The sequence below is a fragment of the Rhincodon typus genome, chromosome 35, assembly GCF_021869965.1.
Source record: "Rhincodon typus isolate 14 chromosome 35, sRhiTyp1.1, whole genome shotgun sequence".
NCBI classification, from domain to species: domain Eukaryota; kingdom Metazoa; phylum Chordata; class Chondrichthyes; order Orectolobiformes; family Rhincodontidae; genus Rhincodon; species Rhincodon typus.
The window spans coordinates 10,018,511-10,028,137 of NC_063366.1; the positions used below are offsets into that span (position 1 = coordinate 10,018,511).

The 9,627-nt window shown below is 42.0% G+C and overlaps 1 protein-coding gene across 1 annotated transcript in view; it reads right to left on the reverse strand.

Annotated features, from left to right (window-relative positions):
- Positions 1-9,627, reverse strand: part of LOC109923004 (netrin-G1-like) — a 42,478-nt gene that overhangs the window by 31,898 nt on the left and 953 nt on the right. The window lies entirely within an intron of this gene.

Genomic DNA, 9,627 nt, shown 5'->3' on the forward strand with positions numbered 1-9,627 from the left:
TGCGGCACTCCCTCAGTACTGACCCTCTGACAGTGCGGCACTCCCTCTCAATACGGCATGGACAGTGACAGCCAGGATTATGTGTTCGAGTCTCTCGAAGGGACTTGAATGCCTGACCTTGGTTGCCTGTCTCTGTCTGCGTTTATAATTAAGTTTGCTCGTGGGTATTACAGAGAAGGGGAAATGGAGAATAACAGGAGATGGAACCAAGACATTCATTCAAATGGATCAATAAAAAAATCTATCTCTGGATGACAGGGTCATAGTCAGTCAATCACTGCCACAACAACAGCAAATAATTCTTCAAACATTCCCCTCTCGCAGCTGCTAAAGTGAGCAGAACATTTCCAGCAGGAACAGTACTCCAAAGAAGCTCTGATCCACGAATCAAGAAGCTGGTAACATTTAACATGCAACTGGGTTTATTGAGGACAGCAGCCCGAGGGAAAGTGAGTGAGATATTTGTCAGAGTAAGGATTAATGGGGATAAAGTCTACGTTCTGAGTTTTAATCCATTTCTTGCAGCCTGTTCCAGGCTCTCCACTTTCCATCTGAGTGCTGAAGCTTTAGTCACAGAAGAACAGACTGCAATATTACAGAGCGAATATTTGGTTTATTCAGACTGAAATCCCATCTGTTGTTCAAATCTGCTTAAAATAAACTCCTTTAAACCAGGTGGGAAATATCATAGAATCATACAATACTCAGGGAAGCCACTCAACCCATTATATTAATGCTGTCTTGTTGAAGAGATAAGACCGTTTTAAGTAAATATTCTAAAAACAGGGGGAAATATATAATTGAAAGGAAAAGAAAATACTTGCTGACAGTAGATGAATGAGAGAGGTTGACTAATTAGATAGCTCTTTCGAAGAGCCAAAATAGGCAAATTGGGCCAAATGGTCCTCTTCTGTGGTGTGAGACTCTATGAACAGCTGACAAAGAAATGAATCATGATATTTACATTAACAAGAATAATTGGTAATTATCTCAGTTCTTTGGAGATTGTGGTGGGCCTAAACTGGCTGCTGTGTTGCCTATTACAACAGAGACTGAATTACACACGTATTTGACTGGAAGTGAAATGCTCTGCGACACTGGGAGGTTGTGAAAGGTTGGATACAAATGCAAATCTTTCATTTCAAGATGAAACCCAGACAGTAAACATTAACATTCACAGTCAAGACTCACTTGGACTTTAGGAATTGTTACTGGGATTCAGAAATCATTGCTGTCAGACATTTAGCCAAGCAAGTCACAAACTGTGACTTCTGAAGGATGTGATTTTTATTTAAAGTTGTTCAAGGATGTAGGTTTTGCTGTTTCAATCAGCACTTATTGCCCATCTCTAGTTGCACTAGTGAGGGCAGTGGTGAGCTACCTGTTTGAACTGTTGCAGTCCTTGAGATGTAGATACACTGACAGCACTGTTAGGGAGTTCCAGGTTTTAACCCAGTGACACCCAGTGAAGGAAAGGCACTATAGTTCCAATTCCGAATGGTGTATGGGACTTGGGCCAGAGCTTGCAGGGGGTGGTGCCCCCATGTATCTGCTGCCCTTGCCTTTCTAGATGGGTTTGGAAGGTGCTGTCAAGAGAACTTGCACCAAATGGAATACAGTGGTTCAAGGAGGCAAGATGTCACCACCTTCTCATCCTTGGGATGGGCAATTAATGTTGGTCCAGCCATTGATGCCTACATCCCATGAATGAATGAAATAAGGGATCCTGAGTGAGTTGAGGCAGGGCATCTTGAAGGTGGCACACATTGTTGCCACTGTGCATCAGTAGTGAAGTGACTGAATGTTTAAGGTAGTGGATGAGGTGCCAATCAAGCAGGCTGATTTGTCTTCAAAGGATCATAGAACCCCTATAGTATGGAAGGAGGCCATTTGGCGCATTGGGTCCACACCAACCCACCGACTCACCCAGACCCGTACTTCCTACTCTGAAACCCTGCATTTCCCATTGCTGATCCGTCTAGCCTGTGCATCCCTGAGCACTATAGACAATTTATCAAGGCCAATCCACCTAATCTGCACATCTTTGGAAAGTTGGAGGAAACCAGAATACCCAGAGGAAACCCACGCAGAACAGGGAGGGCGTGCGTAAACTCCATGCATACAGTCATTCAAGGGTGGAATCGAGCCCAGGTCCCAGAGGTTGTGAAGCAGCAGTGCTAACCACTGTGCCACCATGCTGCCCCTTGGATGGCTGCTCTCATTCAGTTTCTGGTCATGATGGTAATGTGGCTAAATGCAAAGGGACAATAATTAGTTTCTTTCTCGTTGGAGATCGTCATTTGCCTGGCATTTGTCTGACTCAGATGTTACTTGCCACTTATCAGCCCAAGTGTGGATATTGTCCAGGTTTTTTTTTGCATTTGGACATGGACTGCTTCAGTATCTGAGTTATTGCAATGGTCCTGAACATTATGCATTCATCAGCAAACCTCCCCACTTTGTAAACTTATGATGGAGGATGATTTAGCTAACACAATAGCTGAAAGTTAGTTCATGCAATAGCTTGGGTCTACGACACTCTGCTGTGGTACTACTGCAGAGATGTTCAGCGGCTGAGATGATTGAATTGCACCAACCACAGCCATCCTTCTGTGTGCTAGATTTGATTCTATAGATATTAAATTTCTCCCTGATTCTCATTGACTCCAGTTTTGCACAGATGCCTTGATGCCACAATATGTTGAAATCAAGGGCAGTCACTTCTCATCTCACTTCTGAAGCTCAATCCTTTCATCTTCATTTGGTCCAAATTTGTAGTGAGATCAGACGCTGGGTGACCCTGGAAGAACTGAACTGAGCATTTCCTTTGTAAATGTTCTTGATAGTACTGTCGATGATCCCTTCCATCACCCTTCCATCAGTTTGCTCATGATATAGTATAGGCTGATAGAGTGACAATTATTGAGTTGGATTTGTCCTGCTCTTTGTGTACATGAACACATCTGGGCAATTTTCCACATTGCCTGCATGATGTCAGTGCTGCAACAGCTTGGCTAGGGGTGCAGCAGACTATGGCTGGAATGTAGCTTAGACCCACAGGTTTTGCAGCATTCAGTATCTTGAGCAGTTTTTAGATATAATGAGGAGTGAATCAAATTAGTTGAAAACCGGTATCTGTGATACTGTCGTTTTCAGTGAAAGCCTGAGATGGGATCATCCAGTCAACACTTTATGGGTGAAGATGGACGAAACTGCTTCAGCCTCATCCTTTGCACTGATGAGCTCGGCACCCCCCTATCATTCAGGTTGGGGATCCTTGTGGAGTCTCCAGCTCCAGTTAGTTATTCAGTTGTCTACCACCATTCACAACTGAATGTGACAGGACTGTAGTGCTTAGACCTGATCTGTTGGTTGTGGTGTTGTCTGTCTGTTGCATACTGGCTCTACCGTTTGGCATGAAGCAATATTCTGTAGTTGCTTTACCAGGTTGTCATTTAATGTTTAGGTACACCTGGTGTTGCTTCTGGCATGACCTCCTGTACTCTCTGTTCAATCAGGGTTGATCTGATGTTAATGGTAGAGTGGGGTATATGCTGGGCCATGAGACTACAGATTGTGGTTGAATACGATCCTGCTGCTTCTGCTGATGGCCCACAGCATGTGATGCATGTCCAGTTGAATTGCTAGATCTTTTCGAAGCTTGTCCCGTTTAGCACAATGGTAGTGCTACACAACGCAATGGAGTGAATTCTCAATGTGAGAATGGGACATTGTTTCCACAAAGTAGTCACTCCTACTGACGGCTTTACATCAATAATTTGGTAAACATTACAATGCAGGTTGTGAATCCCGTGAAACAATTCTGAGTTGTTCCAAATGGTATTTAGCAATCCCTGTATCTATCCAAATTCCAGAAGACTAGAAAGTAATTAATGTGATTCCTAGCATTAGGGGAGAGACAAGAAATGTAGCATTGAGCTGATAAACTTGGCCTTCATTGTTGGCAAGGTGACAAGTCAAAATGTGAGGGATAATATATAATACTGTTTGAGGGCATCTTGTGAGACATGAGGGAATTCAAGTCAATGGGAGGTGACGCTTAATTTGTGAATATGATGTATTTGAGAAGATGACTGACTCGGAGATGGTAGATGCTATCTATCTATGTTTCAAGAAAAGAACTGACTGCCTGAGAGAGTAGTGCTATTCACCAGGTCCAAGTACGTGAGACAGTAATATATTAAATTGGGGTTGACAAATGGTTATTCCATACATTTATAGTAGTAAACGGGCTGGTATTTAAAAAGTCTATGGTACCTTCAGAGGGGATAAGGTTCAGAGCTGGGGCTGCTGCTTGTCATTTCTGTTAACTGATTTTAAGCAGCAATTCTGTCCAAATTTGCTAAGTACACTAAATTGATGGTAAAAAAAAACTCCACACAGGCTGGTATCCTGTCACCAAGTCACCCTTTATTTACATTTGGGGAGTCTGTGACACTAATCCAGCTCCCTCTGAACCAGCTCTCACACTGAACAGAGCCTCTGACACTCCTGTTCTTATCTGTCAGCCAAGTCTTCCCGATTGGTCCAGATTAACAACTCCAATCAGGGAACTCTTATTCTATGAGATCTATCTGGCTGACCTCATTACAATCACTACAGATGACAGTGATGAAATATGAATATCAATCTGCACAAATTCAAAACAATTTATAATTCATTGGAGCAGCTTGACTGGGGGCACAGAAATGGCAGATACAGTTTAATACAGGGACACCAAATTCTTGTTATCAGTAGGGGACAGGTTACAGCCTTCCCACTGATAATAAAAATCACAGATACACTCCAGTGTAATTCTCCTTTCTACCATGCAGGACCACCTGATCAGACTGGACGAGTCAATAGTGGAAGAAAATGATGGTGTCTGGGGCCAGCCTTATGATCACACAGATCTGTGGGTAGAACATCAGCAGATAAGGGACATTGAGTGTAACTGCAAGGTTCTGAGATTGGCCAGGAGAGAGGATGATCTGGGGTATACGTTTAGGGAAGAGATTTAGGTTTAATGGACAAGTCACTTAAACCATCAGCACAATGCTCCCAAACTGCCTACAAAACAAAGCAAATGTTGAGAAGCATTGCTGGGAATAGAACAGACAAACCCAGAAAGGTCTTTCTTTTTAAATAATTAAGAACTTTGAGGTGAATAGATAGAATCCTACAGCTCAGCCCAAGGCCATTCAGCCAATTATACCTGTGCTGACTCTTTGAAATCATTAACTAATTTGTCCCTTTCCCTGTAGACCTGATGTTTTGTTCCCCATTTTCAGCCATTTTTCAAATTCCCTTTCAGAAATTACCATTGAATGTGTTTCCACATTGAATGTGTTTCAAGCAACACATTCCTGATCACAAAAAAACCTCACAATGTAAAAGAAACATACCCAGTGCCCCATCTGTCTCTCTGCATCACACTGACGATTGTTGTAACCAATGTGCTCTATCACTCTGGGATATATTGTGTCTCATAATGCAATCAGCCATCTCTCTGTCTGGGTCACAGTGTATATCTCTAAATCAAGTGTCCTATCTCTCATTGGGTCACACTATGTATCTCTATATCCTGTGTCCTGTCTCTCACTGAATAACACTGTGAATCTGTATATTCAGTGTCCCACCTCTCACTGGGTCACACAGTGTGTCTCCGTATCCCATGTCCTATCTCTGTCTGGCTCACATTGTGTACCTCTATATCCAGTGTCCTACTTCTCTTCTACAGTGAGGAATTCAATCTGCTCTCAGTATCCCAGATGTGCTTAATCTACCGTTTTGTGCAGAGTCACGGCGAATTTTGTTTTACAGCTCAAAAAACACCAAAATCAATGAACTAATTGACACTAAAGTGGAATTGGATGGGAATACTTTGAGCTGGTGCCAGAGATTAGTCAAATTGGGGCTTACAGAATCAGCAGAATATCCATTTACAACATTGAGATCGATGGGAATTAAGTGACGCCTTTTATCTAGAAGAACAAAGAAAATAATCATCTCCTCTCCATTCTTGTGACCACATCCTCTAACTTCCATATCAGCACTCGTCTCCACATTTTGCCACAGTCTATATGATGAATATTCTCTGGATGATCCCATGTTAAAACTATGTTTATAAATTGAAGCTGTTGTTTTAAGGGGAAATGATACTGAAAATGGCAGAGGAAGAGGCTGAATCCAGACACTGTCCAGTTTTCTTTGCTCATTAACTGACCCACTGAAACACTCCCAGCATCCCCTATCTTAATAGACTAAAAGCCGAACTCCTTTCAAATGATTATACAATGGGAAGTGTGGATGTACAAAGGGATCTGGGCATCCTTGTACATAAGTCAATTAAAGTAGACAAACAGGTCCAGCGAGCAATTGGTACATTGGCCTTCACTTCAAGAGGATTTGAGTTCAAAAGTCAGGACGCCTTTCTGCAGTTATACAGGGCCTTGGTGAGACCACACCTGGAGTATTGCATGTAGATTTGATCTCTCTACCTATGAAAGGATATACTTGTCGCAGAGGAAGTACAGCAGAGATTCACCAGGCTGATACCAGGGAGAGCAGGACTCTCTGATGAGGAAAGATTGGTTTGACTGGGCCTGTAATCATTAAAGTTTAGAAAGATAAGAGGAGATCTAATTGAAACATATAAAATTCTAACAGGTCTAGACAAAGTAGGTACAGAGAGGATATTTACTCTGGTTGGGGAGTGTAGAACCGGGACGGACGGTTATGGTCTCAGGATGCGGTGTAGGCCATTTAGAAATGAGGTGAGGAAACTTTCCTTCACTCAGAGGGTGGCCAACCTGTGAAATTGACCATCACAGAAGACTGTGGAGTTTGAATCACTGAATATATTCAAGGAAGAGATTGTTTTTTTTAGATATTAAAGGCATCAAGCAGCATGGTGAGAAAGTGGGAATATGATGTTGAGATAAAGGATCAGCCATCTCTATATTGAACGGTGGACTAGGTGCAAAGAGCTGAATGGCCTACTCCTGATCTTAGGGCCGATGAGGTCAAAAGGTGAACGGTTAGAGAACTGGAACAGCACCACTAGCAAACTGAAGTTTGCACTGATTCTTGACTCAGCACTGCTGATCCACAGTTAGGGCAACTAAAACCCATCCAGAAATAAACTCTCCCCTAAAACACGTCCAAACCCTCTCTTTTATGAAATCCATTCACAAACTATCTCTCCTCAACAATCCACAAGCTCTTTTTCTTTAAATTCACTCAAACTCTATCATTTTCTTAAATAATGGACAGACTATTTAGTCCAACACTACCATTGAGAGCAGTCAACTTCTTGATAGTAGGGAGGAGTTCAAAGCCAACTGCTTTGCTGTGGTCTAGATTCACATATAGGCCAAACAAGGTTCCATAACGACAGCAAATTTCGTTTCCTTAAAGGAAGCTTAGTGAGCCAGGTGAAATCTCTCTGACAATCCAGCAGTTTCATGGTCACTATTCTTGAAATGAGCTTTTTAATTCATTATTATTTCGTCAGATTCATTTTCCCCAGCTGCTATGGAGAGATTTGAACTCATGTCACTGGATCAGTAGATCTCTCGATTATTAGTTCCCTGGTTGCTCACAGTGCTAATGTTACTGGAATCTAAATTAATTAATATTTACATTTCACCTCATTTACAATTGAAACACACAACTGAATTGTAAAGTAGATTGAATTTGTTCCTTTTCGTTTCAACCCAGACATTTAATTGATGAATTAATCTGATTGAGGTTATGCAGTTTTTGTGAAGAACTGATAAACTGAATCACTCTTTCTTGTTGCATGGTGTTTGTGACTGATTGCTTTTCTCATCCCCTTACTTTTTGAGTATGCAGAACATGTTCTGAAAGGGAGGAGATATACAGACAGACTGACAGGTCGATAACTTGATCTTTGAACTCCTGTCAGTGCCGTCCAGGGAACAGGCGGGGTTTCTGTTGAAAATTGCTCCCTGCTCAGATAAGGTTGGAGAAGGGAAATTAATAATGTGACTGGTCATACAGCAAGGGTAGAAGATTTGAATAGAAACAAGGTACAGCGTGGAAAAGACAGGAGATTGGCACTAAGTCATAATGCTCATTTTGAGAATATGACGGGTTCAGCGCTCTCCTCTGTGCCGTAGTGATTCTGTGAACACCCACAGCATTCCCCTCAGCCCAGTCTCAAATGCCAAAATTGGATTGGAAGTCCCATTCTCTGGATTACTGCTCCAGGAGCGTAACTCCTACAGCACCGAACCCCGATACATTATATCACCGCGGCATCTGTGCAGGAATTAGTGCCTTTGCACCAACGTCACAGCCACAGTCTGAATGCATTCTCACTCTCAAGTTTTCCATCTCACTCACCCACTCACACTGAATACAGAATCAGAGAACAGAAGTTCAGGAAACCGAACAGATTGGAAAAGAAGGAACAAGAGAATGTGCAAAAAAAAATACACAGCCACGGAGCTTTTCAAAAAAAAAGAAATGGCGAGACAAAGGACTCAAAATTCAGGCACACCTTCCAGATGCCCACTGGCCTATTGAGCCTCGCCACGACCAGACGAGAAGCAAATATTTAACCCTGACATGATCATCGTGAGAAATGGATAATCTGATCACTCTCACGTGGTTGTCTATGTGATCTTGCTGTGCACAAATGGATTGCTCTACCTCCCACATTGCAATGGAGACCACGCTTCAAGGTGTAGTCCGCAGGCTGCGGAGTACTTTGGGACATTGTGAAGTGGCGAAGCCTAAACAGAAACAAAGATTCTGGCCTCACAGGATCCAGTCAGTATTTCAGACACTGCTCTGACGCTGCAGTATGGAACAGTTGTAAGATTTACCTCAAAGACTCATATTATTGTTGTACAGTGACAGGTTACTAATTGACCTGGAGAATAATTCCCTCTGATAATCTACGTGTTCTGCAATAAATTATACATTTTCAATTATTGCTGAAACATGTGGATGATTATTAAATCAGGAGATTTCCCTCAAACAATGATGTAGGAACCAGTTACCCTGAGGAGATGATTAAATTAATGACAGGATAATTAATATTTAGAAACAATTGTGAATTTACATCTGAATGACTTCATTGCTGAATAGTTTATAGGACTGAAACCCAATCAAATCAGCTTGTCAGACACACTGAGATGACAACTCTCACAGGAATCAAATCAGGTGCATTTTGGTTGAAATCTGAACTTCATAAAACAAAATGTTTCACAAAGAGTTTGAACATTAAAAACATCAGTGACCAGAAATAGAATTGGATAGATTCCCCACTTGAGATATAATCCCAGACTCTCCACATTAACTGAAGTTCCTCATCCCTGAAGTTCCAGTAACTGGCTTTAGCTAACCTCACCAAGACCTCAACATCCAGAATATTATCAAGAAATGGCCTCAATCCTCCAACTGGGGCATAACCAGGGATTTCTAATGATATGATATCACTTTTTTTTTGTACTCCATGCATCTGGTAATGTATCCAACAAAGGAGTGTGAACAGAATTCACTTTGACAAGAGATAGTAGGAACTGCAGATGCTGGAGAATCCAAGACAACAAGGTGCAGGGCTGGATGAACACAGCAGGCCAAGCAGCATCATAG